Source organism: Scaptodrosophila lebanonensis, unplaced genomic scaffold (assembly GCF_003285725.1).
Source record: "Scaptodrosophila lebanonensis strain 11010-0011.00,11010-0021.00 unplaced genomic scaffold, SlebRS2 tig00000001-arrow-pilon, whole genome shotgun sequence".
In the NCBI taxonomy this organism is placed as follows: domain Eukaryota; kingdom Metazoa; phylum Arthropoda; class Insecta; order Diptera; family Drosophilidae; genus Scaptodrosophila; species Scaptodrosophila lebanonensis.
In genome coordinates this window covers 29907226-29931660 of record NW_022060529.1, presented here as the reverse complement: position 1 = coordinate 29931660, position 24435 = coordinate 29907226, and positions in this window count along the sequence as shown.

Genomic DNA, 24435 nt, shown 5'->3' with positions numbered 1-24435 from the left:
TTAATGATGTAACACAACTTTTATTATTTCTGAAGCCCGATTGTTTGTCGTTCAAGAGTGAGTTTTCTACCATGTAGTTATACTCTGTACATGAAATGTACAGAAGTATATTAGGTTTGCGGGAGCTGAAAAATGTAACAGGCAGAAGGAGGCGTGGCAGACCCCACAAAGTATATATATTCTTGATCAGCATGACGAGACGAGTCGATCTAGCCCTGTCTGTCTGTCTGTCCGTCTGTCCGTCCGTATGAACACCTGGATCTCAGAGACTATAAGAGATAGAGACACCAAATTTTGCACGAAGATGCGTTATGTGTGTATTCTATACGAGTTTGTTTTATTTTTTTGATTTTCCCCCCACTTCCCCCCTATGGGGGTTTTCCCGATTTTCTATTCGTATAATCGCCTATATCTCGGAGACTATAAGACCTAGGAACACCAAATTTTAGTCCCGGATGCCTTGTGTAAATACGCAGAAAATGTGTATTTTGAAATTTCCCTCCCTTCCCCTTCTCTCCCGCAAATCGCGATTTTCTCTAACTCCCGTAATTCTTGGAATTTCGAACTAAAATTTTGTAAATACCCCCAGTTGGTTATTATGTGTCCGTATGCCAGTTTCACTATGATAGACCAATTTAACAAGAAGTTATATCCATAAATATATTTGCTGCTGCAGCGCTGCTCAAACAGTAGCCTATTCTCAATGTTCCTGAAGTTGTTCCCTATAACTAAATGAATGGTCAGTATGGTCCAAGAAAATATCATAAGTTATGAAAATCAAATCATGTTTGGAAAAAGCTGGTACAGAGAGTTGGTCAAATAGGAGCATTTTCTCGGTGTAATTTACAAAAAATATGCCAAGAAGGGTGTCAGATGTGTTAGACAAATGTGTAGGTACTGTAGAGTTCACTAGCTTCATGCCAAGAGACACCATATCGTCCCTTAAATGTCGTTCAACTAGCATATTGCTATTGAAATCACCAGGACAATATTGTTATGTTTCAGGGACACCGAGGAGAGAATGCTCAAAAAATCAGTGTAGTCAGTGTTTCTGTTTGGTTTATAAACACATCCAACTAGTATGCTTCCCTCATTTCTACTAATTGATAATTGTAAAAACAAATACTAAATATTACTATTTACTGGCTATTTGTGAATCACATTAGCTTTGATATTATTTCTGGCTACACCCCCTGCATGCCCCTCACGATCTGAACGATAAACTCTATACCCATCACAACATACATTATTATCACTAAGACAAGACACAAACCACGTTTCGGACACACAAACTACATCTACATTAGAATTAACAAACAAATACCTAAACTCATCCATTTTTTTTTACTAAACTCTGTGGGTTAAGGTGACATATACAGGGTGCGCCATCTTTTATGTCGGTATGTACACATTGAATATCTTTAAAAATAAACAAGCGATTTTCAAGTATGAGGTATTTTTATTTAATTTGGTTCTGTACAATTTCTTCAGACTAATTTTTGAAAACAACATCAATCAAGTGGCCGCCTTTATTGTGCCCTTTTTGCTGCGTTTTCCATCACTTTTTCTAGCATCTCAGGTGGTATAGCGAAGATTTCTGCACGAATATTTGCCTTGAGCTCGTCAATGGTTTGAGGCTTGCTGGCGTAAACTTTGCTGTTCAAATATCCCCACAAAAAGAAGTCCGGAGGCGTCAAATCTGGAGATCTGGGTGGCTAATCAATATCGCCTTTTTTTGATACCAGACGTCCAGGGAATTTTCGTTGTAAAAACTGAATTGTTTTATTTGCAGTATGGCATGGCGCACCGTCTTGTTGAAACCAGTAACCGTTCAGACCTTTTTCACGCATTTGCGGGCAGACATAATGAGCCAACATCCACCGATATCGATTTCCATCAACTGTTTCGCCTTCTTTGAAGAAAAATGGCCCAATGATGGTTTTAGCGCAGACACCGGCTCAAACAGTCACTTTTTGATCATGCAATGGTGTTTCATGAATCTCGTGTGGATTTTCCGTTCCCCAAATGCGGTAATTTTGCTTGTTAACGCCGCCAGAGAGTGTGAAATGGGCCTCGTCAGTCATCAAAATTTGCTTCCAAAAATCAGGTTCAGTGTCAACCATTCGAGCAACTGTTTGGCCGTATTCCAAGCGACGTGCACAGTCTTCCGGCAAAATTCTTTGAGCTAATTGCACTTTATACGGAAACAAATGCAAATCGTCCTTTAAAATGCGCCGCAAAGTGGTTCCACTCACGTTAAAATGCTGAACACGGTGGCGATACGACACATTTGGGTCTTGGGAAACACTCTCTCTTACCATTTCAATCAGTTCATTGGAACGTCTTGGTCGTTGATGAACAACATGTGGACGAATTTACATACCGACATAAAAGATGGCGCACCCTGTATGTATACCATTCTTTTGCTTACTTAGAACCTTTAACATAGTTTGGCTGTTCGCTGTGGAGTCGGATCTTATGTTATTTAACATTGAAACTAAAAACAAACTTTGCTTAGAGCAGTCACACTGCACACTTTACATACATTAACACTTACGCTTATATTGATTGATTACGATTAATTACTTAAACCTAATACAAATATGCTTAGCACAAGCTAGCGATGGGTTAGCAGAGTTACTGCTACTAGTAGAAGACGGTGGTTTCATTATGATAGGGTGATTAGAAAGAAAGTTATAGCCATATAACCAGGCCCAATGCACACATACATACATATGTATGTATACACAAACACTCATAGACACGATTCTGATGTAAATGTATGTATGCATGTATGGAATATTTTGTATTTAATTTAATTAATTAAATACATTTTTTAATATTTTTTTTTTTTTTTTTTTGGTGGGGTGGTACAGGGTATGTAAGAGTTGAGCCAGCTCGACTTTAGCATTCCTTTCTTGCTATAGTTTGTTTTGGCAAATTTAAACCCGACACAGCTTTAACGTTGCTTACATTAAATATTTTTGAATTTTTTCCCTTGATGCGGACGCTTACAATCTTCGAATCGTCCTGCTCATAAACCTCATTATTTGTCCATTGTATTTTGAAATGTTTGGTCGGTCCCTCCAACTCTAATTCATTGGCAAACTGGTGATGAATTAAAGTAACTGTAGAAGCTTCGCCTAACAGTGCGTCTATGTCAACTGCCTTATTTGGCCCCGTGAGAGTTACGGGACTTATTTTAAGTAAAACCTGACTTGACAACCTGACATCATTGATATTAAAATTTTCTTTTTTAGGGAAAGATTGCTCAATTAAATTCTCATGTGAGTCGAGACTTTGATTTGCCAAGTGTTGTCGTTTGTCTTTATGCAAAAGGGTGTTATGAGTGTAGGTAAAATTATTAATTCCACAAGTTCTTTTGCGTTTACAATCTCTCATTGAATAATGTAGTAGTGAAAGTGTGACAGTGACAATAAGTTGTGAATTAAATTGGTAACGAGATCATTTAATTATATGAGTGATTATCTTTTCCAAGTCTTCTTTTACAGCTGGAAAATTTCGACCTTGTTCTATCAATTGTCGTATAATATGATTCGATCACCAAATCTTTCTTTTAGAATATCAATTATATACAGGGATGCGACAGAAAACACTTGTGGTTTCGGCTATAGTTGTTTTTGAAAACTCCCAAAAAATACGTCAGTGCTACAGCACTTCGAATGATTTGACTTTTTCGAACTTCCCCTCCAAGCCAGCTATCAGCAACAGCTGACTTATTTTGGGAAAATCCTCTAACGCACTTAGCTGTCAGCAACAGCCGACTGTCGATGAGTACATTTGACTGACCAATTGTGTTTAAAATCTGTAACGTACTATGTTAAATGCCCGCGAGCATTTGCGGAAACCTCAATTAAATGTTAAAAATTACAACGCAAATTTTTTTATAATGTCGTTTGGATTTTTGCGCAACTACGGGGTGTACTTCCATAAATTGGAAGAAAATTGCGTAATGTTGTGGCGATCTATGATTTGCAAAAACTAGCATTTGAAATTTAATTCAGAAATTACAAAAATGTACATACATTTTGATTCCCTGGTTCGTATTGTATATTCAAATGACAGCTTATGACCATTAACATTTTCCCTAACAAACAGACTTGCCCAATCGCCGACACACAATTTTCGCCAAGTTTGTTTAATTAATACACAGTCATGTGGTATGGATGCGAACAAACAAGGTAAAGCACTGATTGCTGGGGATAGCCAGTTTCGCGATCCTTGACACTGGTCAAACCAAGCTGTCACACGGCCTCCACGCGGCGCCACTGGATAGCTACTCAACACCCGTTGAGAGCGAGCTAACTGTGTGAGCAGCGACATCAAAACCGAGACCAGTAAGGTTTTGATTATGGTATACTGGAACGCGACACGAAATTGACGAACATGAGCTGACCTCTGCAGTATTCTGTTACCTCAGTACACAGGAGTGAAATCCTGTGGAAATGGCTTTCAGGCTAATGCTGCAGGTGCCTCAGTCCCACTAAAACCTAGCAAGCCTTCAAGTACCGCGGACCCGCGATAGCGGCTTGAAGTTGACCCCAAACTGAAAAGATGAATAAAAAAAACTACAACAACGACGTAATAGACGAGAATAGGGGAGTTTTGGAAATGGAAGACGAGGCTAGCGTTTTCCAGAAGAAGAGCAGAGTCCCACGCTCACCAATCGGCACGACACCCCGAACAGCTGAAATCCAGAGCATGTGCTCATCCACTGCAACGGAAGGCAGCCCAAAAGAAAAAGGACCAACTGTACCACCATCGGTCCCAGCACAAGAAGTTCGAACTCCAGTCTCAAGCCAGGTAGCAATACACACTGAGAGCTCCCCACGACAGGAGCTAATATACAAGATGCGAGCATTAGAAGAAGACGCGCTGGCAAAATGCAAAGCAGTATTAAGGAAAATGAAGCACGCCATAATAAAACAGAGAACCGTGATCATGGAAATAAAAGACGGCACATCAGAATTAAGTGAGCTTTTCGACGTAATCGGAAGCTATAGGAGGAGCTGGATTACCGCGGAAAAGGAAATTTATAGGACACCTGCAATCTCACAGATCGGGGAAAAATTCACACAGCAGCGTCGGCCATACATAAGAGAGTAGCTGTCAGCCCCGCGGCACAAAACTCTAGTAAGAAGGTGAGAGACAAAGAGCCCAGGACCAGATCGAAGAGAGCTGTGCATTAGGTGTGGAGAGAAGGGACACCAAATGAAAAGCAGCACAAAACCACCAAAATGTTGTTTGTGTGCACATGAAAAAAAGAAGGAACTCAACCACCACCCTGGGGCGAATAACTGCGCTGCCAGCAAGAAAAGGAAAGACAATATATGAAAATTCTCCAGGGAAATCTACACAGGAGCAGAACAGCAGATGCTCTTCTTTCCCAGATAGTTGCAGAACAGCAAGCCGATCTGGTGATCATCAGATTGAGGACAACACAGGAATAGCTGCTATATGGAAACCAGGCGCAATTTCCGTCAGTCATTCAAACTATGGGGTTGGCAACGGCTTTGTTTATGCGAGAGTCAAGGACTGCACTATATTTAGCTGTTATTTAACACCAAGCGATGACATCCAAACCTTCCAGGACAAACTTGATGGCATAGGGTACACAGCCCGACAAATACAAGGAGATCTTATAGTGGCTGGGGATTTCAACTCGAGAGCTGTAGAGTGGGGCATGCCAACCACAAACGCTAGAGGTCGTAGGGTCCTAGACATGGTCTCAAGATTAGGACATATAGTTGCAAACATCGGGTCAGCTAGGACATTCAGAAGAATGGGGAGCGAAGGTACCACCCCAGATATAACCCTAGTAACGGAGAACTTGGCGCATAGGATTGCAGACTGGAAGGTCTTAGACACATATAACGGGAGCGACCATGAATACATAATTTTCGGACTGAAAGAGAACAGGACGAACGGATCTGTAGAGAACACATCACGACACCAACGGAGCTGGAACGTGAAACATATGAACAAGACCCTCTTAATCAACGCAATTGACAGGAGGAGGACTGACACACAGGACATGGGGAGCACCGAGGCCATCGTCAACAACACCATGTCACTCATAAAGAGGGCCTGCGATGCCAAAAACGGGCAATGCACACAGGCGTGGTCAAGAAGTTTACTGGTGGACCGATAAAAAAAAACTGTTGAGGGAAACATGCATCAGAAACAGACGTCTCCTTACCCGAGCAAGACGAAGAGGAGTTTTCATAACACAAGAGGAGTAATATAGACTATCCAAGAAGAGGCTTAACGTCGCGATAAGGGACAGCAAACGAGAGAAGTGGAAAGAACTTTGCAACGACGTAAATACGGACCCATGGGGACTCGGATACAAGATAGTCATGAAAAAGCTACGGAACAAAAGAACACTGCCTGACCTGGAAGAAAGAACAATAGACAACATAGTCGAAGCCCTTTTCCCCGCACATCAAACAAGAGCACTGGACACAAGGCAGCAGACGGCAGAAGAAGACGTTGAACCACTTAGTGTGGAGGAACTAACAAAAGCCGCAAGGAGCCTAAAAAATCAGAAAGCACCAGGACCGGACAACATACCGGCAGAAGTGCTTAAAGCTATAGCTGAAAGCCGACCTCATGTCTTACTAGATATGTATAACCCGTGCATCCAGAATGGAATATTTCCCGACCCTTGGAAGGTGCAACGACTGGTGTTAATAAGCAAGGACAAAGGAGACCCCGCAACCCCGTCGGCTTATCGACCACTGTGTATGCTTAACACAGCTGGAAAACTGCTAGAGAAGCTAATAAAGCCCCGACTAGCAGCTGCAGTCGAAAGTGCCGGTGGTCTCTCTCCGAGACAATACGGCTTTAGACCACGCAGGTCTACAATCGACGCAATTCAGGAGGTGGTCAACGCGTCAGTAAAAGCCCGACAAGGATCCCACTTCTCGCGACGAACTGTACTGTTGGCAACGTTGGATGTAAAAAACGCATTTAACAGTGTCAAATGGACCAACATGATGGATGCACTTATCCAGAGATTCAGGATTCCCGGATACTAAAGAAGAATAATAAGCAGTTACCTCTATAACCGAAAACTGACTTACCAGAGCAGGTTACTGTTGGTTACTGGACGGCACATACCGACACAAATTGAGATGAGAATTAACGAAGACACCAAAAGAACGCAAGCAGCATTGAAATACCTAGGCGTCAGATTGGACCCGAAACTGACATTTGGAGCACAGCTACAGCACGCGCAAACCAGGGCAGCAGAGATGATGAAATCTCTAAGCCGCCTTATGGCAAACATTGGTGGACCTCTACAATCGAGGCGGAAACTGCTGATGAAAGTCAACAATGCCGTTTTACTATACGGCTGCGAGGTATGGGCAGATAGCCTGAAAGTAAAACGCAGACTGAAACCTCTGCAAGCTATCCAACGCACCACCGCGCTAAGGATAATTAGTGCATATCGAACGGTATCAGGAGCAGCAGCCCGTGTCATAGCAGGGGTGATACCGATCGACCTATTGGCTAAACAACGGAAGGACATCTATACACTACGGAAAACAGGAGGAGCAACAAAACAAGCGATTAACCAAAGCAAGATGGAGACACTGGATTGATGGCAACTGATATGGGATAACGAGGACACCGGGCGATGGACGGCCAGACTGCTACCAGACATCAGAACCTGGGTACAGAAAAAACATGGAGAAGTCGATTATTACATAACACAAATTATGACGGGACACGGTTACTTTAGCGCCTTTCTACACAGGATGGGAAAAAGCACAGAAGCTAGCTGTGTATACGAGGACGCCGACATGGATAACGTTGAGCACACAATTTTCCATTGTGAACAATTTTCTGGGCAACGAAGCCGCCTAACGCAAGAAATTGGAAACATCACATCGGAGAACATAATTGGAAAAATGATGAACACAGAAGAGAACTGAAGACTAGTCGCTGCCTTTGAAGGTGACCTTCTTCGACTAAAGAAGAGAGACTCGGATGAAAGGTCACAATAGGGTACTCTGGACGCAGAGAAAAGACGAGAGCGCATAGCGCATAAGGGACCCCACTTCGAAGCAATGCGAAAGCACTACCGAAGTGGAGATAGGTCCAATAGGAGGGGGGGGGGGGTTAGTGGGTGGGAGTCTCACATACCTCCCTGTGATGGCAGATCGAGATGCATAAAGCATTTCCCCTCCTCCATCCGAAAAAAAAAAATGTGGTACTTATTTGTAACAAGAATTGCATGAAATCTATATTTTATCTTTGACTTTCGTTTGACTAACAAAATAAGACTCAGCTGAATGTGATGTTCAAAAAATGTAATGTTCATTTGGGCCAAAGGGGCATCTCTGTTGTGCGTTTTGGATTCTGTGTGAAAATGCTGGTGTTTTAAGTATACATTTAGTAATTTGCTAATTTAATAATATTTACATAGGATATACAAAATATTTTTGATGCAGATGGTCGAAAGACCATGTTATTACCTCGAGCCAGTCAGTTAAGGCATCAAGGGACCATGTTATTACCTGTTTTAGATGTATAGTTTTACAATTGTAAGTTGTAATACCCGACTCTAAAGGCCCATACCATACCATCAAAGTTCGAGCACCGTGTTTTTCCGTGTTTTTACTTATTTAACACAACTAAATCCATATATTTCTACTTATATGTATATACTTATAAAACGGTACAAAATGAAATACATAATTGCATCTGTGCGCCGGTGGCAACTTCTTCAGATAGACTCTCAACGATCACTTCTCGTCATACACTCATTAGATAGGGCCATGTCAATTTAATTTCACATTTTTTTCTTATCATATCGATATCGGCAAGGGGTGCATAAATAAATTCAAACCCTGTATCCAAAGGGTGAACGGGTATACTATTTTTGTGCGAGTGTTTGTAACACAGAAAGAGGCATGGCAGACCCCTTAAAGTATATCTTGATCAGGGTGACCAACCGATTTGATATAGCCATGTCCGCCTGTCTGTATGTCCGTCCGCCTGTATGAACGCAAGGATCTCAGAAAGTATAAGAGCTAGAATTACCAAACTTGGTATCCAGAATTCCCCTAATTCTGAGAAAGGACGAGTTGCGATTTTCCATAACTCCCGTTATTCTTCGAATTTTAAAATTCAAATTTGGGTTTTACAACTTGTTAGTGATTAGGTCAATTTCGAAGAGGGTTAACCATAAATCTCTGTCCAAGCTCTGCCCACAACTGTACATAAACATTAGTTAATTATTTTAATTTAATTTTTAAAATTACTTTTGTAACCATTTTTTTCTGTTTTGTTGGAGTGAGTACAGGGTATTTAAGCGTTGAGGCCGCTGTAGACACTATTCTGATATACACTGCCGTTAACCAGAATAGGTTCCAAGAAAGCTGCTAAAATTTCGTCAAATATTTCAGCTTGTACTGCTCATACATTTTTTTATACCCTGTACCCAAAGGGTAAAAGGATATACTAGTTTTATTCGAATGTATGTAACACATAAAAGGAGGCGTGTCAGACCCCGCAAATGATACATATTATGGGTCAGTAAGACGAGTCGATATAGCCATGTCCGTCTGTCCATATGAACGCAAAAGTATATGAGCTCATTAAGTATATGAGCTAAAATAATCAAACTTGGTATCTAGATTCTCCTAATACCGAGAAAGTATGAGTTTTTTTCTGCTAAGTTTGAGTTGTTTTCGAACCACTCCCGCGCAGTTCGTATTTTTTCCATAACTCATGAAATTTTTGGAAATTCGAACTAAAATTTTGTAACTACATCCGGTTAGTGATTATGTGTCTGATTGCGGTGTCAGTAACTGGATTTTTCATACCATACTTTAGGAATTTTGCTTTCGTTTTACATTCGCTAAAAACGCTGCATATTTTTGGCTCATCAGAATAGGTTCACAACTTCAGTTTTACATTGTGATCGACAGCGTGAAGTAAATGGTGCCAACTTTTTTTCTATTAAAACTAGAAGTATTTACCGCCGGTTTTTTTATAGAATGGGTCGTGGAAAACAATTAAATGACTTTGAAAAGGGTCAATTAATCAAATAATTCCGGCCTAAATCAGCCCGAATTCGCACTGAAAATCTGAAGAAGTCAAAATGTTATTGGTAAATTTGTGCGCAATGAAGAATCTCACGGCAAATATATGAAAGAAGGGTCTCCGCATGCGACAACTCGAGCTGAAAGGAGATTAATTCTTAGAACCGCGTCTAATTCCTAAGGTTCTGCGGCCAAAATCAGGGAAGAATGCGGGGTTAGCGCAAGTTTAGCAACGGTAAAATGCATTATTCCGAGTGCCAAGCATTTGAAGAGGCTAAAAATAAAAAGAAAACCACCTCTCAATGACACACGTAAGTTGCCGCCTACGATTTGCCAGAAAACACATGACCTGGGACAAGCAATGGAAGAATGTAGTTTTTTCCGATGATAAAAGTTCAGCCTGGATGGACCGGATGGCTACGGATGACGGATTTCTATGAGTCGAAAACACAGTTGTGTAGGCGACGAAATGGTGTGGAGTGCGCTCCCATTCATACCGCAAGAGTTGTAAAACAGTGGATCAAGGACCAAAATGTTGAGTTGCTCGAGTGGCCGCCATATTCACCTGATCTGAACATTATCGCAATCGTTTGGGGATGGTTGTCTCGTAAAGTATACGAGGGAGGGAGACAATTCAATGGTACTGAGAGCCTAATTGATTCCATAAAGAAATCCTAGGTACTAAATCGATTGCAGTCCTGGAAAATTATTATAAGTCCTTAAAAATCGAATCTTTGAAATTATTGCAAACAAAGGTGGAAGTACTAAATACTAATGTACTCGTAATTTGTGTTGCGACGCGAATGAGTATACGACATCTCATCAACGCGACGCAAACAGACATTCAATTATATAGCTTGGCAACACATAACATACATATAAGTACACATAAACGTATACACCCATATTGTTTTAGCATAAATAATATTGGCACCATAGTCTACACGCGCACACGAATTATAGGTGCATTGACATTGGCCAGCCAACATAAGCAAGAATATTAAGCATAAGACACATATTATTCTTTTACACAGCACTTATCCAGCATACGACCAACAATCAGATATAGGTCATAGTTCCGTCACGGAACTTCCGTGCACTACACATATAAAGATATAGGTCAATCTAAGCTGACATCAGCATACTTAAGCTCACGATCAATGTTTGCACATCATTATTGTGAAACCCCCATCAGATTAGTTTACGTAGCTGTGCGGGGTCAACCTACATTCGATTAAGAAGTATTGGGCAATGGTATAGAAACGGTAAATGTAAATACTTTGGGTCAATACGGGAACCGCTGATCTTTTATCACGCCGACTACCACGTTGAACTACATGCTCCCAAGGATTGCCATCCTGCAAACGTCTTGCGTCGTTTCACTCAAGCGCAACCAAGACAACGGTGCTACTCGCACCTACTGGACGACGAGGGTCCACTGAAGAAGCAGGGCCACAAGTGCCTTTAATTAAACGGACCAAGAGTGTCCACCCAAACATCAAACTGGATCACTGGGGACGTGGGACGTGGGGACGCTGGGACGTGGGGGGGGGGACGTGGGGACGCTGGGTTTCAGGAGAATGAGCAGGCATCCGATACTCTGTGTCGAGCCAATCGTAGGTTAGATATTAATTACCAGGAGAACGAACAGACACAGAACACCGTCTTTAGATGACGAAGACGTACAAACGCACACCAGGACGCCGATAGGAGGGCATTCATAAGAGCCGATGTTTAACGCCGCATAATAGAAAGAAAGCGTGATAGGGTAAATGGTAAATTGGGACATCCAAGTTAGGGACAATCCTATTAGAATGATTAAAGAACAAGTGCGTGACTTTAGTACGAACATTTTAATTCTGTTTTCATGTTATGTGCGTAAACTTCTCGGCTCAACTTCAGCGCTCTCTGCAGCTCATTATGCCTTGGCTTCAGGCGATGCTCAAGAGCACCCTGCTGGTCAACCATATTCCGACGGGCTGGAGAGAAGTTAAAGTGGTGCTTATCCCAAAAGCTGGGAGTGCATCACTTAACATGTGATGGACTTTAGAACTTACAGTAAGGGTAAGTCTACTGACACTGGCCTTCACTCACTGGTCTTGAAGATAGAAAATTTACTTTCTGCCGAAGAGTACTCACTGGTAGCCTTTGTAGATTTAGAGGGTGCGTTCAATAACATACTGCCCTCCGCTATTACCCGTTGACTGACAGAACTTGGAGTGGAAGAACCTCTCGTCGACTTCATTAGCCAACTGCTCAACAGCAGGCCTGTAAATCCCGACTGAGCGGTGAGACCACATGCAACTTCGCCAACAAGGGTACACCACAGGGCGGGGTGCTCTCCCGCCTTATGTGGCTACTAACGGTTAACAACCTGCTATTTACCCTGAAGTCGGAAGATCATATGGATATTGCAAACGCGGACGACGTGACCTTACTTTGCAGCGGTAAGTTTCCGCACTCTCAATGCGGGTTAGGAGTGAACCCCACTAAGACGGAATTGGTACTGTTCTCAAGGAGGTACAAAATTCTAGAACTCCAAACACCCAAACTCATGAGGGTCAATCTCAAATTCACTAGTAAGGCTAAATACCTGGGGGTTATACTGGATAGGAAGCTTTACTGGCAGGACAATATCAGTGAATGAGTAAAGAAAGAAGAAGAATTCAAATCCGACGTCATCAACGTATTCACTGATGGCTCTTAATTAGACGGAAGAGTCGGGGCGGCGGCGTGTACGTACCGGAGTAGGGGCTTCAGCTGGCCTTCCCCCTGCCTGACCACTGCAGCGTCTATCAGGCAGAAGTCATTGCAGGCAGCGCATCACCTATCACCGCTCACAGTCGATGGTAGGACACTGTATTTCTACGCAGATAGCCAATCAGCGCTTAAGGCACTTGACTCAAACATGGATAATTCCAGAACCATCACGGATTGCGGAAATCTCTCAACGAGATTGCCCAGCACGTGAGTGTAAATCTCATATGGGTACCGGGATATCGGAACATCAAGGGCAACTGCATCGCAAATGAGCTATCGAGGAAGGGAACGACCGTACTCATCGATCCTGAAAAGGATGGTATTGGTATGCCGTTAGCCTCCTTCCGACTGATGATGAGAAACCGCACGCCTTTAAGGGCTCGGTTAACGTGGCCGTCGAGCTTATCAAATTATGGGCTTATGTTTTGGCTTAAAGATGCAGGTGGACTTCGACAATGATTTATCCAGCCTTCTTTGATCATTTCGTTACTACATATGTAACAAAAACTGACTTAGCGCAGTTTATAGAATACCAAAAAAAATAAAATAATAATAATGGTTATTCATGCATGCGTGAAGTTAGAACTCTTTTTGTCGCTTTGGTATTCCATATCCTCCAATGCCTCAAACAGAAATTTTGAAGCCACTGTCAGAAGAAACTGGTAACATTTCTCATCATCGCGAAAATTTGAAGAAAATTCAAAATGTTTAAAATTTTTCATTTGACTCTAATACTATTAGTCACTTGAGCGTATTCGAAAATATTCTTTCTCACGATCAAGTGAGCCTCAGTTACGAGGACTAAGAATATGCTCTTAGGTCTGGTTTGAAAAACCCAAAATTTTTCGGGAGAGAACATTTGCAGCCATTAAAGTAGACGCTTACAATAAATACATTCTTTCAATGATAAGGGCCAACATGGATATTCAGTTTATTTTGGACCCTTATGCGTGCTGCAGTTATGTTATTAATTATATAAATAAAAGCCAAAGGGGAATTTCCTAACTGATGCGTGAAGCCGTGAACAAGATTCACAGCGGAGACTTAACCATCAGGCAAAAACTGTTGCATATTGGTCATAAATATATTTCAGGCGCTGAGATCTCTGCTCAGGAAGCCGTGTATTGTTGTCTAGGAATGCGATTGTCTGAGACTAGCAACGCAGGATTGTACATAAATACTTGCCTCAGGATTCCACTGACATTTTTGGAGTAGGTCTTCTCGACCTTTATATACACTGACCAGATAGTCTCGAAGGCCTGTGTTTAGCAGGTCTTGCAGCATTTTACTATTTTTCGAAAGGCCGCAGAGCAACTCGCCAAAATAATAACGACGATGTTGAAGAAAATGCGATCCTAGGCAGTGTTTTTTTTCCTCTCCGCGATGGCTTAGGGTTTGTTAGGAAAAGGACCCAGCCGTGTATAATTCGGAAGCTCAATGTCAATTTGGACAGACAGAACTACTTTAGGGAACTTATAATGCTTGTCTTACCATGGAGAGATGAACAGGCAGAATTAGTTAAAAGAAATTGCGGAGAAATTTATAACCAAAATACAGATTCCATTAGGACTTCCTTTTGTCAATACAATGTGTTCGAAGATTTCGTCTTCTAAATCTTAGAAGGCTTAGAAGGGCCATGGAAAATGAGTAAGTTAGTGAGGAAAATATAGAAAATCAGGGAGTTTTAGATAATGAGTATAGGGCCTTAGCTTTTCCTGAGATAAATTCTCAAATAAATGTTTTAAACATAAATGCAGATAATAATATAGATGAAACGGATGATACTATCCCAGTAATAAAGCACCCCCCAATTTTATCTATTGAAAATGTAGCAAGTATAAATAGATCACTTAATGTTTAGCCATGTTTTGCACAATGCAAAGCATAATAACATTTTCCACGAGTTTGTAGGTGGCGGAGTAGGTGTTGGCAAAAGTAGGCTTTTATCAGCAATTTTTCAGTCCCTCTCACATTTTTATAATCTTAGGCCTGGTTGAGACCCCACAACTCCAAAAATTTTACTGTGCACACCCACAGAAAAAGCAGCATTTAGAATTAGGGGCTCCACCCTTCATCCCATGTTTTCACTTCCAGTGAGCCAGCCCAGGTAGTCATTTAAAGATTTAGGTGCAAATTTCTTCGAGATTCATTGATCTCAAACTTCTTATAATTGAAATTTCAATGGTCGGTGCCAAAATGTCTGCAATTCTTCTGTTTCTTTGAAATTAAATTGCTTTTAACACGATTAAATTGTAATCGATTGCTAAAGAGCAGCATATTTCAGTTGCTCTTGTATTCATCAACGCCGCACACCTGAATGCTGAAAGTAAAGTTGTGCACAACTCTAATTTTGAAAACCACTGCAAAGTATTTGATGACGGTCAATGTAGATACAGCAGATGGCCTCGGTAATGGAGACACAGGCATTTTAATGGAAGTAAGTTTTAATGGAAGTAAATTTCAATGCATCCAATTCCCCACATATTCTTTGAGCCCTGACTCACTTAGGCTTTAGAAGTTGGTCCGTTGAGATACCGCGTGGGCTAGTCCCTTTCCCAAAAAAAAACCTCATTAGCTGCATGTCTGCGCAAGTATTACATCCATCCAGCTGCCTGGATGAGTCTAGGAGTCTAGCTCCTAGGAAGTCCAAGGCTGGGCAGTCGCAAAACAGGTGGGATATGCTTTCCTCCTCTTCCACGTCTCTGCAGCTTCTGCAGAAGTCGTTGTGATAGAGTCCTAGTCTGGCGGCATGGGTGCCGACCAGGAGGAGTCTGTATCACTGGTACACATTTGATTAGCAACAGAATCAAAGTGGTTCATTTCCGAGTATATACAGATTTCTCTGATGTCTGTGGCTGGACTTGGCACTATCAGAAGAGCTTCTTGAATAGCTGATTTGATTGATTTCCGCCTGGAATACACTACAGTGATCCGATAGCCTGAAGTCTTTCTTGATGGCAAGTTCTTCGCAAAAGACGCCCCCGCCTACGCGGAGTGGTGAGGTGCACTCGAAATTGTTAGTTCAGCCTGTCGCTGAACTTTGTTTAGTCTCTGAAGAGACGAGTTTTTTGTCAGTGACAAAGAGACTCCATATAAGATTATGGGTCTGTTAATTGCAGTATATAGTCAGTGGACCACATAAGGGGCCATGCCCCATTTCAGTCCAATGGATTTCCTACAGGTATAGAGTGCGATTGTGGCTTTTCTCACTCTGTCTTCAATGTTACTGGACCTTCCAGCATCCTATCCAGTATCAAACCTGCTGAAGGATAGTGGTACCCCATTTAGTAATGGGGAACGAAGAGGAGGATTTTTATATTTCCTAGTGAATAACACTAGCTCTGTTTTGCTGTGGTTCACACTTACGCCACTTGACGTCGCCCAAGTTGACAGTGTGCTTAATGCATCATGCGTTCGCACAAAGTTTGAGGAAATTTACCCGAGAAGGAGATGGTCTCGTCATCTGCGTAGGCTACAGCGCGGCATACCCCTGACCCTTCCAAGGATCGTAGGAGTGTGATGACCGCCACGTTCCATAGGAAAGGTAAGAGGACGCTGCCCTGAGGCATTCCGCTACTTACATATCTGCTGTCTTACCAGTTCTACGATGGAATTGTCCATTCCCAGGTGTGTAAGTGAGCTTGTGATGGCGCTAAGAGATACATTGTTGAAAGCACCTTCCATGTCCAAGAAGGCGGTAAGGGTGTATTGTTTAGTATTGTGGACTTTTTCGATGCCCGAAGTCACAGCATGGAGTGCCATTTCTGTGGATCTGCCTTTGCAGTAGCCGTGTTGAGAGCATCTTGCTTCTTAAATGGAGACCCAATAGCCTCTCGAACGTCTTTAATAGAAAGACGAATGACCTATCGGTGTGAAATCTTTGGCAGTAGCGTGCGAGGATTTACCTGCTGTGGGTATGAATACCACTCTTGATCTAAGCCAAGCTTTTGGGATATCCATTGTCGGGAAGATTTTGTAAAAAATATCTGCAAACCATCTGATGGCAGTATTTTCTGTGTGAATTAGCTGCACGGGAATAATGTTATCCGGCCCAGCTGATTTATAGGGCTTGAAGCTTTTTATCGCCCACCTGATATTATTCTCAGATAATAGATCGAGCAGCGTTTGAAATGGACCAGCTCTTGACGCTGTGCGTTGGCGTCGCATCCTATGAGCAGATCTATCTTATTCTGCCTGAATGCAGGGTCTGGTCTTGCCTGTGCCGTTCGCTGTGATTAGCTTATACTCCTTGTCCTCAATCCAGAAACCTTGCCTCTATAAACCCAAGGTTCCCGAATGAGGACTACGTCGATGTCATCTTTACTCAGACGATATAGTAGGGCAGCTGCTTCTGCTTTGCAGTGATGGAGATTAATCTGTAGAAACCTCAAGGGCATCTACATCCATCCAGTGGTGGACACTGTCCTGTCGGCCTCATCGTCGTCCAGGATGAAATCCTCATCCTCGTGGCCTAGTGTAGCGACCCCCTTCGCGAGCTCGCAGGTTTCAGAGGAGTATCCTTCTAGGATATCCTCAACCTTTCCAGCCCTACCAGATGACCCTCCTCACGTCCACGTCGCAAGGCGAAACCGGGAAGTGTTCTATGGACGCCCATCAACCATCGACCCAAATATCATAATATTATGATTTTATTCTTATAAAGTAATCTTAGGTATGAAATGTGCTGCCTTTTAGATCATCTTGTCAAATTCTTGTCAATCGTTGTTTAAAACATGTTCATATTGTCTAAAATCATTTTCATGTTAAAACATAGTACTCACATTTAATCCATGTCATTAGTATTAAGGTTATACATGTGGAATATGGCACACTAGTGCTGCTGGCCACTTCAAAAATAAAATATATATAAAAAAAAAGTCCGACGCGACCTCTGCTACAGGACTTCCTGGAACGACCGGTTCCGCGTCTGCTAATTCCGCACCTTGTGTGGTTGGCTTACCACTCGCTGTATCTCCTCGGCAGACTCATATAGCTACCGAGTGCTGCGATTGATTTCTTATAGGATTCGGCCGACTTCTTGTTACAACAAGCAATGGCCTTAACCCTGCCTTGATGCCATCTTGCATTGTCGCATAACGGTGGTGGTTCACTACTCGTTGCCAGGTCCGTCAAAAAACGACTCTGCAGCTCATTTTCGACTTTCTTTTCTTCTTGGTGGTAACATCGCCTAAGTGCCTGGCTTTGCAGAGTTACCAGACACATCCCCTTCGACTGCTAGCTCGGTAGGGGGTCTGATGCTCCCCAGATTCTAAGACAACCGATTGGTTTGTCGGATTGTCTCCACCTGCACTGGCGGCAATTAGATGGGAGCTGCTGGGAGTTCCCATCTTAGTGACAGTCAAATCTATGACCATCTGGTTTGAGGAATTTGAGGTCCCGTCCGGCTTATGGCGAGATCCGGTCTCATTGTTTTGTTTGTTTATTTTTGATTATTTTGATTTGAAATTGGTCAATGGCTTAACAGTAACTATTAATATTAATAGAAAATGTTTACTATTTATTGGGCTAAGCAAAAATAAAGAACGATCGATAGCATACTTGTTGAATAAATCACGAATAACGAGGTAAGGTAATTAGGTATTTAGTCAATCTGGTGTTAAAAATTAAATGCATTTATAATTACAAGGTTAATTTAAACAAGAGAGAACGCTACAGTCGAGCAAGCCCGACAGTAAAATAGCCTGTACTCTCCACAAAAAGGAAAAATTAAAAAAAAAAAAATTTTTTAAAAATTAAATTATTAAAAAAAATGAATGAATGAATTAATTAAAATAATTAATTAAATTAAATTAGAATACATGTTTATGTTCAGTTTAAACAGCATACATTTACATCACGCACCTATGCGTGTTTATATGCGTGTATGTATGCAGCACAAAGTTAAACCAAAGCAGCATCAACAACAACAGCTGCGGGCAGCGCTGCCGACAGAGCTGCAGGCAGCGCATGAGCAGCGATTTTACTTATGGCTATAACTTTCTTCAGAATTGACCTATCATGATTTGGCACACGGACACATTAGTACTAACTGGATGTACCTACCAAAATTGATTTCAAAATTCCGAGAATTACGGAAGTTATAAGAAAAAATACGAAATGCGGGGGAGTGGGGGGTGTATCAGAAAAAATAAACAAACTCGTTCTGCCTAGGCTTATAGGGACCTTGATACCAATTTTGGTTATCCTAGCTCTTGTACTTACTGAGATCCTTGCGCTCATACAGACAGACGGACAGACGGGCATGGCTATATCGACTCGTCTTCTCATCTTGATCAAGAATATATATACTTTGTGGGGTCTGCCACGCCTCCTTCTGTGTGTTACATACATGCGCACAAAACTAGTATAGCCTTTCACCCTTTGGGAACAGGCTATAAAAACATGCCATCAAAGAAAACTCCAACATCTTAAAAAACAAATTATATTCTTGAGGTTTTGGAAATATAATTAATCAAAACACTCAGTCAACGTAAAAAAACGTTTAAGAAAAATTATATTCAGAACTTTAATAACATCTTTTTACATAGAAATATTTCTGTTCAGAGTAATTAATAAAAATCGTTATAGTTTGAAAAAAAAAAACTAGAAAACGATACTGCAAATGAAGTTTGAACCCATATTTTGAATTTTCTTAGATTGCCAAAATAATGTTTCACTGTGGCCATTGTACATTGCATAAAAAGCATTATTGTTAAGCCTACTTAGGCCTGATAGACCCGTTGTGATACCACATCATCTCTAGGAGAATTTGCGCCATCTTAGTACTGAAAAATGACAGAGAAGGAGCTCCGCGCATTCTGGAGGACACGCCCGCCAAAGGCTCAACAGACACTGGAAAAACTCGTATTAGGTCCGAAGATGATTATTGGGCTCGTTTTTTTTATAGCGATGTTTACTTAAAGATGCCGTTGTATTATTATTTTTCAATTTTTTAAATTTATTATTTACGCTTCCCAACTGATAATTTATCATTGGCCTCGACTACACAGCAGGTTGGCCGCAATGGGTGTCAAAACCCCACATACTTTGAACTTGCAACGGATAGTGAATGCCTGCCTGTTAGACACTTCAACTGTCTGTCTGCGTGTCTGCCTGACTGGCTTTGGCGAATGCAGCCAGAGGGACCACCAGCCGGCTGGTGAGTAGTTCGCGCATAAAGAAACAGAAGCAAATCAGCACGCAATGTCTGCCAAAACACTGCAGTTGGACACCCACACTCCTTCGAATACACGTATACAGCACCCTAACTGCCCACAAGAAGCACAAAATATAGAAATAAGAAATTTCACTGAAAAATGTTGAAATGCAATAAGTAAGAAAAGGCGACGACTTTCCGCTTTATTTGTCTGGGTTTGAGTGGCAAACCCGAGAACCCCCTTCTCCACATGACTAGCCTGCCAATATATCGGTTGTTTATGATCAAATGCCGTAAGCGGACGATGTCACTTGTATAGGGATGAACCTACACAGGCGACAAACATGGCTTAAATATATAGAGGAAAAAAAAACACTGAAGTTGAAAGCTAGTCCGCTTAATTGGCTTGTTAACTCCAGATTACCTCTGCCCCTGGACTACAAAAATACCACCGTTCCAATATGGACCACCAATATGGACCTATGGCTGTGAACTTTGGGGCAACGCAAGCAGTACTAACTAACAGAAAACTCCAAACGCATCCTAATCCATTAGCCAAGTCACTTCTGGAAGTAAACAGTTGCACAAGACTACGCAGAAATAACCTGCAGGCCGAACCGCAAAACTATTAAGGCCGCTGAACACAGTACACACCAAACTAGTGGGTAATAGTTAAGTTATTAGATTATGATTTGAGGGAAAGAGAAGATTAAATAAACATTACTGATATAAATTTTGTTTTATGTCGTCGAGCGATAACAGGGGGACGAACCGGCATGCGCTATCCCGGGAGAAGAAAACAAAAATGAAAATTCCGTTATTAGCACAGAGGCAATTCTGACTGTTCTATAGTTTACATAAAGATGTGGTGCGATTATGTTGACTCTAGGGCAAAACGTTATGAGCTGGTAGACTTCGACATCCCCCCAAAGTACAAGCTACCTTACTTGGGAGAGCGACGGAGTGGTATGATATATATGGCTATCAACATAGTTGGGCGGACCTACATAACCCTCTGATCCATTCGCTTGGTATAGATCAGCTAAGGAAGACGAATAATTCGGAGAGCCATGCGTATGATTAGTACACCGATTTTGTGATGGCGAAGTTGTCACAGGTCAATAGACTGCTCTTCGAGATAACCGTTGATAAGATAGTCATAGTACCTGAGGTCAACCTGAAAAACTTATTAATGTTCGCCATGCCGTCTTCCGTACGGATTTGATAGACCATATGTCGTCCATAAGAGAGGAGTCTAAAAACGAAAACTGTTGATAGTTCAGCTCTCCAATTAAACATCCTTGAGTGGAGGATGACATATGCTGCTTCTGGTGTGAGAAAAGAGCCACGATATTGTCTCCTACGAAGGTTATTGTCGATAATAGGAACTTCTCACCAGGCGACAAACTTTGTGGCTAACATGCTTGTCAATGAAATTTGTTGCCTTAGCGGTAAGCCTGAGTTTTTTGTTATCAGTTGTGCACTGCAGTTTTGTGTTTTATATTTATTCTATTTAAGCGGCATCGCGGCTGTTTTGTTGTTTATGCCCTTATTTTCTCAAGTTAGTATGTGTGCTTTATTCTTTTTGTGCATCGCGTCCACGCACCTAGTTGTGTTTCCCTCTCTAACATTTTTGTGCTAGAGCTTTTGCTTTTTGCTACCGCCAGTAGCCCGTAATGTAAAAACTGTTGCACTATTAAAGATGCCTTTGATGTTGCCCAATCCCAGTTTATTAACTGCTGTGTGACAATATGATGCATATTAAGTGTGTAGGGTTTACCGGTTGTGGCCACGACAAGGTAGTTGCTAAGGCAAAAATGGTTGCGGCGGCTTGCAATTTTTCAAAAAATCTCGCAAGCGATTTTGATTTGGGAATTGACTTGCACAGGAAGTATAAATTTGAGTCTCCACGAAACTGCCGGTTGGACACGAAATTTTTAAATGTGCTAAGGAAAAAATGGTTGCGGCGGCTTGCAATATTTCAAAAAATTTCGCAAGCGATTTTGATCTTGGAATTGACTTGCAAAGGAAGTATAAATTTGAGTCTCCACCAAACCGCCGGAAACATGGTTAAATAACACAGTTTCTGACAATGAAATTCTGTCAAATATCTTTACCATTTATCAGCGTGATCGGCCAAATCGTCGGGGTAGTGGGGTACTGATCACAGTCAAATCCACCCTTCGATCAGAACTTGTTTATGTAAATATGACTGCTGAATTAGAATTTATTGCAGTTAAAGTAATTCTATCATCACATGCTGTATTTATCACTTGCTCTTATATTCCTCCTTCTGCTGATCTTCAAGTTCATATGCACCATATAAATTGTATCAGCGAAGTCTCTTCTTCTTTACGGGATAATGACTGCCTCATTGTGGTCGGTGATTTAAATCTGCCAAATATTCCCTGGGATTTTTTTATCCCTTATCACACAAATGCTGTTATCTCTAGATCTTCACCTCTATCTATTCCCGAAGATCCGTATCACCCTACTATTGAAATCTCGATTTCTCTTTACGAAACTAAACCTCTCCCTCTTGTCTTGTATGGGATCAGCGGCCAAAAATACTTATAGTATTGTACTGAAATTTTTACCACAGTATTCTATATGTAATAAGATGACAATATCTTAAAATCGTCAAGATCAGATGACTATATCACATAGCTCCCATATAACTGACCGATTCAGAAGGAACCCTTAATACACACAATTTTTTTTGTTTTTTACACGGAATTAAATTTTATTTGTATCCAACCAAGAAAGTTTTACATCACCTGACCAAATTTCATCTAGATTGTACCCATATATCACATAGCTTCCATATAACCGACTGACTATGAACGAACCCTAGTGATCGGTCTTGTGTGGAATCGGCATTCAAAAATACTGCCAATACAGATATCCGTATAATTTTTTTTTTATTATATCTACATTTGAAGTTTCACTTCCTCCTCTTCTCGGTTTGTCAACGATTAATCCCATTTTTGCACGAAAGTCTGCTTGCAGTAGAGTTTTCCTCAGCAGAAGAGCATTTTTCCTTTTGGGGTACATATTCGGCAATTTTTCAGACCCAAAATATTCAAAAAACCGAATTTAGACAACCTAAACTCATAACGTTCTTCATGGCATTTTCCCAAATCATTCATTTCTGTTGGCTTCGCGTCATACGAGTATGTAGCACTTACAAGAAGATGTTTGACTTCGAGCACTACAGCTTTTTCAATCAACTATTGTTTATTGTAAACTAGACAGCTGCATGGCTTCATTCATAAGGTACGTTGAAAAGAATGGAATCGAATTGAATTGGGTTGAGTAAGTGGAGCATTGAAAATGAAATGAATTTGTATGAATATGAATGCGTCTTGTGTCTCATAGCATACGACATTCATTGAAATGAGTTGGAATAAATGAAACGTAAAACGGAATGAAATAATTGACATATCAGAAAACATTCGAGTTATTCGAATTACTCTAGTTACTCTACTCTAGTTATTGTAAAATCTGCTCACTGTGGTCCGATAAAGGCCGAAATTGAGGAATACAAAGCATTTGGATATGCCATCACCAGTGATATATAGACAGATAATTATTTAAAAGCGTCGTATTTGTCCTATACAATTCATTATATGACGGAGGGAGTTCCTCTGTTGCACAAAACAAGCTGCAAAATATATTGCATTCCAGCGAGTAGCGCGGCTTCGGAACGCACAACGCTAAAAATTTAGTAACAGAAAAGCGTTGTTTATTCTATTCCACCAATCCTGACAAAATTAACCAGATAATGTTTTAAATTCTAATATAAAACAAGTAAAAAAGCTAAAGTCGCGTATCCCGACTTTGAAATACTCTGTACATATGTGTAGAATAATTATGCGTGTATGTGTGTGTTTTTGTATGCTTCGTTAGCCTGAGCAAAGCAAGTAACAACAACAACAGCTGCGGGCACTGCTTAGTCTCATGTACATATATGACTATAACTTCCTTTTAAATCGGCCTATCATAGTGAAACTTATCATACGGACACATAATCACTAACAGGAAAATGGGAGTTATGAATACACATTTTTTGCGTATTCACATATAGTCTCCGAGAAATGGGCGATTGGAAAAATAAAACTAACTTGCGTACACACATAAGGCATCTTTGTGCAAAATTTGGTGTCTCTAGCTCTGTGGCCTACCCCTCAAAGTACATATATTCTTGATCAGGATGACATGGCGAATCGATATAGCCCCGTCCGTCCGTCCGTCTGACCGTCTGTCCGTCCGTCTGTATGAACGCAAGGATCTCAGCAAGTATAAGAGCTAGAGCAACCAAACTTGGTATTCAGATTCTCCTAGGACCGAGAAAGTACGAACTTAAGATTTTTTTCGATGCAAACCCGGACTCCCCCGCAATTCGTTTTTTTGTTTCCATGACTTCCGTAATTTTTGGAAGTA